Source organism: Lolium rigidum, chromosome 7 (genome assembly GCF_022539505.1).
Source record: "Lolium rigidum isolate FL_2022 chromosome 7, APGP_CSIRO_Lrig_0.1, whole genome shotgun sequence".
NCBI classification, from domain to species: domain Eukaryota; kingdom Viridiplantae; phylum Streptophyta; class Magnoliopsida; order Poales; family Poaceae; genus Lolium; species Lolium rigidum.
The window spans coordinates 306067340-306076571 of NC_061514.1; positions in this window are offsets into that span (position 1 = coordinate 306067340).

Consider the following 9232-nt stretch of genomic DNA (forward strand, 5'->3'; position numbering starts at 1 on the left):
AGAAGGACGTCGTCTTCATCAACACCGAACGTGTGACCGAGTACGGAGGTGCTGCCCGATCGTGGCACCGTGATCAAGATCTTCTACGCGCTTTTGCAAGCGGCAAGTGATCGTCTACCGCAGCAATAAGAGCCTACTCTTATAGGCTTTGGAAATCTTCAAGGGTTAGTCTTGATCATCCCCTCGTTGCTCCCGTCTTCTAGATTGCATCTTGGCTTGGATTGCGTTCTCGCGGTAGGAAATTTTTTGTTTTCTATGCAACGAATCCAATCAGTGGTATCAGAGCCGTGTCTATGCATAGATGGTTGCACGAGTAGAACACAATGGTTTTGTGGGCATTGATGCTCTTGTTATCTTTAGTTTGAGTACTTTGCATCTTTGTGGCATAGTGGGATGAAGCGGCTCGGACTAACTTTACCGCGTTCTGTCCCACTGTACTTTGAAGATGCAAAGTACTCAAACTAAAGATAACAAGAGCATGCAATGCCAAGCCGTGTGTTCTACTGGGTACAGCCATCTATGCATAGACAAATACGTGCGGTTGGGTGAATTGCGCTCAAAAAATTTCCTGCGCAGGCATCAAAAATAGATGGAGGATGACTTCCGAGCCTGAAGTAGGCTCTTATGCTGTGATCGATCGCGGTATACTGACTCGGCGTTTGCCAGTGCGCGTCCATTGTTGACCGAAGAGCGGCGATCACTCTCCCGTTCCGTCAGCGATAATGTCGTAGTCGCGTCCGGCGTGCATCGTGGTGTGATGAAAAGAGGAAGAGGAGAGGGCGACCAAGGGTTTGAAGAGGGTGTGGCTATGCTTATGGAATTGAGCTTCGAAGTGTTGGACACGAGTCTTCAGAACAAGGCACAGGACCTTTGCATCGATGAAGGCTCTACCAACGTAGATCGCGGGAGTAAAGGATACACATCAATGAGGGGGTTGTGACCCTTGGATGAAGTCCCACATGAACTCCCACTCGTGGAATCCCTCGGGACTCGGTGATTCGATTGCATAGAACCTTCTAAAAACTGCCATATGAAACTACATTTTTTGCCGAGGTGTTTTCCAGGAAAGCGGAGTATGATATAATATAAATCTTATTCTCGGACCATTCGAGACAAAATTGATAATAGGATCTCATCAGGAGACTCAGACAAATATTCGAGGAGCTCCGTCATATTCAGGGTTCTACCCATTTCAACATCAAACCTTTAAAGATTATGTGCACACTATTGATTGCTTTGCAAATGTGTTCTGGTTGAGGGAGTCTCACCGACCGATTGTCGAGTTGGGAGGTCATGGCCAACCATATTCAGCGATTGACCCGCAGTTGTCGAACGTTCGCGCGGATTCCGCACATTAAAGCGTGACTATTTCGGGATTCGATCGTAGGTATCACTCTATACCCTTGTTCCGGCCACCAGATCTCTCTGTGGCAATACTCTTTAAAAGCGTCAGCGTGACCGATGTGGTCTCTTATAATTCGAACGTCAAACGACATTCCGCGGGAAATTTGAGGAAAATGTATGTGTAAAATAAGTCAAATTTTTTTTCTGACAAATCCAACTGTTGTTTTGACATCCATATGCCTCAACTATAATACTTTTTCGGTCTCTATCCCACAACTTCCGCCCGTACAGTGACAATAATAATCAAAAATTGCCGCGACATAAATGACTACACATGATCTCATGAGTCATAGAGAATAGGTAATATGTGTAGAAAAAACTTGTGGCAGGCGTGATGTATGTATAACTGATTAGTGTGTCATTACATCATTCATATAATGATAAGTATATTATATCATCTGTGTTCATGTTATGAAACTAAATCGTCTTAATGATAGGGGAAGCAGCGATGTCTGCGGCATTTGCGTGTGCTGTGTTCGGTTATCCAATCTATGGCGTGATGTATCGAACGTTTATCATGAGCATGAGATATATGGCGAGGCCACTTTGTCGTGTATAACTGGTGAATTCAAATCGGCGAAAAATTGTTTTCGGTCCCAAAAGCGACGATGTTAAAAGGCCTAACGTGTTGTTCAAGATAAGATAAACAGAGTGCAAATCGCTGATGCATATTCCAATATGTTTTGCGCAAATATTGAAGAATAATGGACAAAAACAAAAAATCTTGTCTCGAGGAAGTGTGTGTGTCTACAACAACATCAACGATGAAGTGAAGTGGTGGACGATGAATTACATATTAATGGATCTAAACATTTGACGTGATCTGACAACGATATATCTAGTTGAGAAAGTAACACTACCACTCTCAATCAAGGATAAAACATATTTCCACTAATGTGAAGAAGATGTAGAAATTTGAAGTTGTGATCTATCAAAGCTATTTATCTTTTTTAGGCCAAAATCTTGCATTTATCATTTCACGTCGATAATAAACGAAGCTCAAATGGCAAAATCTAAATATTCGGTAGTTTTACTATTGATATCGGCGGATTTTTTCCAACGGCCGGCGTCAGCGTCTGAATAGAAGAAATGAAGAAGAAGATAGTTCTTGAAGAAATTAATGTTCAATAGAAAGACGATGGTATTTCAAGATGACTGGAGAAATACCATAGTGATGATATGATTGTTACTGTTGATGATACAATTCAGAAAGTAAAATGACATATTATTGTTCAAGACCTATGAGCACGATGAAAGCTAGATGAAACAACATTATCGCTGATATGAAGGTGGTGGTGGCAATGTCGTGGCAGAATCATTATTGAGAGATAAAAACAAATGACAACACTATAATCAAGTGGCAATTAATGGAAGATATTGTGCATTGATATGGATGTTGTATGAACGTTTTGCATTACTACATTTAATTCGTTTTTAAGCGAACTATTCGGTCTAAATGCTACATTTAAAGCGCGAGAGACACGTATCAAATCCGGTAATTTCGGGATATATTTGATGGTATGCCAATTGGTCGGTATGCTTGGTGATGGTGGTGCTCAATGTTAATGTTCATGCTTCGATGTTCTTTGAACGAAAAAGAAATGAAATGAACCAACATGGGGCGTCGCATCTCCGGCGTATCGATAATAACATGTTCCATTAACACGTGTAATGATATCCATTTTATGCATGCTATGTCATGTTGCCGTTGCAGAATTCTTCTATTAGCCCGGTGAAGGCGATTGTTGTTTTCTGTGATTTTTGGATAAATCTAGTAAAGAAATATTCGAAAGTGAAAATCAACGCCAGGCCTATTCCAAACTCGACGAAAGTCGGCAATGAGCCGAAAGCGGCAAATATTGTACTATTTGCCGACTGCGGGCCTGGGTGTATTTCCGACAAGCACGCGGCTTGGCCAGATCATGAGCCTACGATGTAAGAATTGCGATGCGAGTACTCGGTAGCGCCGTCTCGAATCCCCGTGTGAACGACAGAGAGATATACTATACACCGGGAGAGAGAATCTGCGGAGGATTGCTACCACCATGAGTACTCGAATGACTGGTAGTATTTGCCTGGACTATGGTGTGTTCAGTACAGATATTCTCCACTGTTATGCTCATTGTCGGATCTTGAGCTGAACATGATCAGATCATCTATACTGTGTCTCTATGTTGTGTTTGTTGGACTCCGTGAATAGAGAATACTATGTTATGTTGATCAATTTATACCTATGTGTTGTTTATGATCTTGCATTAATACCTAAAGTTGTAAACAAGGCTCAGCCCGATATAATAACTCAAGAGAATTGTATGCTGATAGTGGGTTCATGTCTCGAGAAAGAAGGCTTTTCTACAAGATTATGGATGTGCTATTTGCCACTAAAGGGATTAAAAACATTGATACTATGTCTACGGAGGATTGTGATTATCTGATTGCCTGCTAGCATACACTTGAATGCATATATGTCTGTATGTTCTAACTTATCTTCTGGAAGAGGTCCAGAGACGATTAACTGAAGATGGACTTTTGAGCATAGATGCATGGCTGGATAGCAGTCTATGTACTTTGTTACAGCAGTCTTGATTAAATCTCGCAATACTCATCATAGTATGTATGTGCATGGTCATGCCTCTCTATTGCGTATAATTTGTTCACTAACATGAAGACACCAACTAATTGAACTGTTACGTCATTAACTACATCTGAAATGCAATCTCTGCAACTGTTCTTGTTTTGCGCGAGGCAATCGGCTGTACATCTCGCTGTTGCGACAACGTGAATCGACGGCCTCAACTACCCCGTTAGGCAAAATTGCGGTTTATGTTGTCGGGATACGTTGGCGTAGAATCCACAGTGTTGCGCCGCTCGCCGCCACTCAACAGCTGCTTCTTAACTCCCTGTATTTACGTTAGAAATATGAGGAAAACTCTACGGCATGCGCATCACGCCTGCTCTATGAGGTTCCCAACGAGCAGCGACTACATGCGCGTATCCGTTTCGAAAATTTGGTCTTATCAAACATTGCAAGTCTCAGCAAGTGTCTCTTTCCTTTATTTTTAGTGTTGCTATTTTTATTTTTGTATTGCTAAATTTATCATAGAAAATACGAAAAAATTGTTTAACTAACTACGCACATTTTGCAGACCAAAATTTTTACATTTACGGGAGATCTAGTTTTGCTTTATTTATTGTTGCTAAAATAGTACTCTAATGCAAGTTGTGTGACTTCGCAACCACAAATAATAATGATTTCTTATGCACACCTATTGCTCCACACCTTACTCTACTGGCCGATTCTTTGAGTAAACTGCTCTTTAATTGTATCTTTTGAGCAATTTACTACTGTGTTGGACTACGATTGATCTTAACCTTACGTCTTAATGAATTTTGTTGAACTATGTGAAATACAAAAAATTGTAGATGGTGACATTATAAAATTAAAAATTATTCCCTTTCATTAAAGAAGGAAGAACAAAGGTGGTTGCTTATCTACATACAAATAGTGATGATTCATGGACAAGACTAAGCAGTAATATCACATAAAATAATTTTGAGGAGTAACATAATAATTTTAAACAATTGAATAATGAGCATGTTGCAGCGTAAAGAAAAAATGAAATCACAGTTAAATTGCCCAATATGGTATTCTGAATGACCATCCAAACAACATGCGAGGCTGAATACTGTATGAAGACCTAATGGACTAGAACAGTACCTTTATGTCCATCACTCTTGGTGGCTCTGATAATATGATGATTATTATACGAGTAACTGCGGGAAAACTCACAAGGCCAGAGGTAGAGTTGTGAAAAAACATCCTCCTTTTGAGTGACTAGGTGATGTATTATATCTATACTTGTGAATCATGGGTTTAAATAATGATCTAATAATGTTCAGTTCAAGCTACGTGAATATAAAGAAGAACTTTGTTGATGTAAACTTATTAAAAATAATAATTTCAACAACAATGCTTATGAGTAGTCTAGTAACAACTATAGGTATATCCTTATAATAATGTGCCGATATGGCTGTGTATGGGAATTCTACAAACAATAATAGGGAGAACACACCCCACAGACGAAGCCCATGCTAAGTAAGCGCTTTTGTAAATCTGATTGAAAGAAAAGCTTGGAAAATTATTATACTGCTTCTAAAGTCGTGTCTTGGTAACAATGTGATCTTTTAAAATGAAGTTATGCCTCATGAAGAATCATAATAATAAAATTGTTACTAGAAGCAAATACCATCCAGGCCAGAATTAATGAATATAAAATGGCGAATTCGTGCTAAAGAAATGAAAAGAAGATGTATAGCTAAAATTTGGACTAGTACTACAATAATGCTATGCTACATGTTGCTACACCTCCTACTAATAATGGTAAAGACAATGTTTCCACTTGTCTAGCGTATACACGAAAAGAAATATGCGAAAAGCTACTGTGTTCGCTATTTTCCGGCAGGTATGTAGTTGGAGTACGATGTTATACATCTCTGAAGTAAGTTCTTACAAACTTTGCTAAAATCTGTCTTAGATGCTACTAAATTTGAGCTCACGAACATATTACAAATGCTCTCATAAAAGCAGAAGAAACTAAACTGTATCTATTCTAGGGCCCGTGGTTGGGAGCTTCGTTAGATGAGAAGGATCAATGACTGATTATATTAACTTATATGATCTTTGATGCGAGTAACTACTGTTATACTAAAGAAAATTTATAATATGCTACCACCATTGAAAAATTGTTATTTGGATAATTTAATCTTTCTTTGATCATCTAAAAAGAAACAACTGAGAAAATTGAAATATTTGCATTACATATAGCAATAACCTTGTCCGTTATTTACTATTGAATGTAGATATTAATACAATCTTGTCCCCATCATATTAAGGAAGACCTCTTCGGCTGATGAATTATATTATTGACATGAAGAAGATAATATTAAAAACATCAATTTTCACTTCTCGAAAATAATGTTCTTACATAGAGGAATGAGTTACCTTTTGATTCTATCATTAAATAAATTATAGATGTTATATAGTCTCTTGACAATAGCAGTATACACTTCTGCGCCTAGAAACTGAAAAGCGTTAAGAAAAATAAACATGGAGACAGCCCATGTTTTACTGCGATGCTGTTTTATTACGAGAAGTCTTAGGCTGTTTACTTTCTTTGTGTAGCAACCTCTCCTTATCTTAGTTTTGTGCATTGTTGTGCCAAGTAGAGTCGTTGATAATAGGTTCATACTAGATTTGAATGCTGCGAAAACAGATTTCTTTCAAGCATCACGAAATCTGGGCAAATTCTGTAGGTAACTCAGAAAATTATGCCAATTGCGTGAGTGATCCTGGGGGCTGTATGCATAGCCCCAAACATTTTAATTTGAGAGCAAGTCTGAGTATCAACAAAATTACGTCATTGCAGGCATTACATTTTGAAAAAGCAGAATTCTGCCTTTGAATTCACGTACTGTTTTGGTAGGTTCGATGGACTGATTCCGTGACTTGATAGCTGTGCAATGTCAAAGTGTTAAGAATGATTATGTCACCTCTGAACATGTATATTTTGATTGTGCACTAACTCTCTAATGGGATTTGTTTTGAGTTTGGTTGGAGAGGAAGTTTTCAGGATCAAGTGATACAACATGATCAGAGAGTGAAAACTCTAAGCTTGGGGATGCCCGGTGGTTCACTTTTGCGCTATGTCGAAGACTCAGCGTCTAAGCTTGGCTATGCCCAAAACATCAGCTATTAATACGCTTAACATTATCGTTCTTCCTGAAACTATATTTTATTCGGTCACATCTTATGCGCTTTGCTTGGAGCGTGGAGTTCGTTTTTGTTTTTTGTTTCGTTTGGACCGAAATGGATCTAGCATTCACTTTGTGGGAGCGAGACACGCTCTGCTGTAGTCATATGGACAAGTATGTCCTTAGGCTCTACTCATAGTATTCATGGCGAAAGTTTCTTCTTCGTTCAGTGTGTTATATGGTTGGAGATTGGAAAATGACTACATGTAGTAATTTGCTAAAATGTCTTGGATAATGTGATACTTGGCAATTGTTGTACTCATGTATTAGCTCTTGCATCATATACTTTGCACCCATTAATGAAGAAATACATATGAGCATGCTAAAATTTGGTTTGCATAATTGGTCTCTCTAAGGTCTAGATAATTTCTAGTATTGAAGTTTGAACAACAAGGAAGGCGATTGTGAGTCTTATAATGTTTACAATATGTCTTTTATGTGAGTTTTGCTTGCACCGCTTCATCCTTGTGTTTTGTTTCAAATAGCCTTGCTAGCCTAAACCTTGTATCGAGAGGGAATACTTCTCATGCATCCAAAATACTTGAGCCAACCACTATGCCATTTGTGTCCACCATACCTACCTACTACATGGTATTTCTCCGCCATTCCAAAGTAAATTGCTTGAGTGCTTTACCTTTAAACAATTCAAAATTCATTACCTCTGATTTGTGTCAGATGTTTTATAGCTCATGAGGAAGTATGTGGTGTTTATCTTTCAATCTTGTTGGGCAACTTTCACCAATGGACTGAGTGGCTTCATCCAAGCTTATCAATAATTTTGCAAAAAGACGCTGGCAATGGGATTCCCAGGTCCCAAATTAATTAATAAAAATATGACACTCCTCCATGGTATGTGATTGTTGGACGGCACCTGAAGGATTCGGTTAGCCATAGCTTGAAAGCAAAAGGTGGGGAGGAGTGTCATCATAATAAAACTAAAATAAAAGTCACTCCTTCATGGTATGAGATTGTTAGCGAGGCACCCGGAAGGATTCGGTTAGCCATGGTTTGTGAAAAGAAAGGTTGGAAGGAGGTGCCACACAAAAATAAAAATAAAATGGGAGCCGCTCTTTGAAGGTTTGATACGGCAAGGGGTTAGAATGCCACTACCATTCGTTGACAACAACAAACACCTCTCAAAATTTTACTTTTATGCTCTCTGTATGTTTGCAAAATCAAAGCTCTAGAACAAATATAGCAATCGATGCTTTCCTCTTTGAAGGACCATTCTTTTTACTTTTATGTTGAGTCAGTTCACCTATCTCTCTCCACCTCAAAGAAGCAAACACTTGTGTGAAGCTGTGCATTGATTCTTACATACTTGCATATTGCACTTGTTATATTACTTTACATTGACAATATCCATGAGATATACATGTTACAAGTTGAAAGCAGCCGCTGAAAACTTCATCTTCCTGTGTTGCTTCAATACCTTTACTTTGAATTATTGCTTTATGAGTTAACTCTTATGCAAGACTTATTGATACTTGTCTTGAAGATACTATTCATGAAAAGTCTTGCTATATGATTCATTTGTTTACTCATGTCATTTACCATTGTTTTGATACTTTGCATTCATTACATATGCTTTACAAAGTATGATCAAGGTTGTGATGGCATGTCACTCGAGAAATTATCTTTGTTATCGTTTACCTACAGGATGACAGAACTAACTAGGGGATGCTGATCTGTCTCCGAGCGTATCGTAATTCTTATGTTCCATGCCACATTATTGATGATATCTACATGTTTTATGCATACTTTTTTGTCATATTTATGCATCGTTCCGGAACTAACACATACTTAGCAGATCTTAGAAGAGCAGTTGCTATTGATACTAGCGTTTTTGGTTTCAGAAATCCTAGTAAGGAAATATTCTCGGAATTGGAGCCCGAAATCTAACGCCCGGGGGCCTATTTTCACACTAGAAGCTTCCGAGAAGGCCGGAGGACTCAACGAAGTGGGGCCCGCGAGGGCGGCCATATGGTAAGGGTGGTGACCCCAAGCCTTGGCCGCA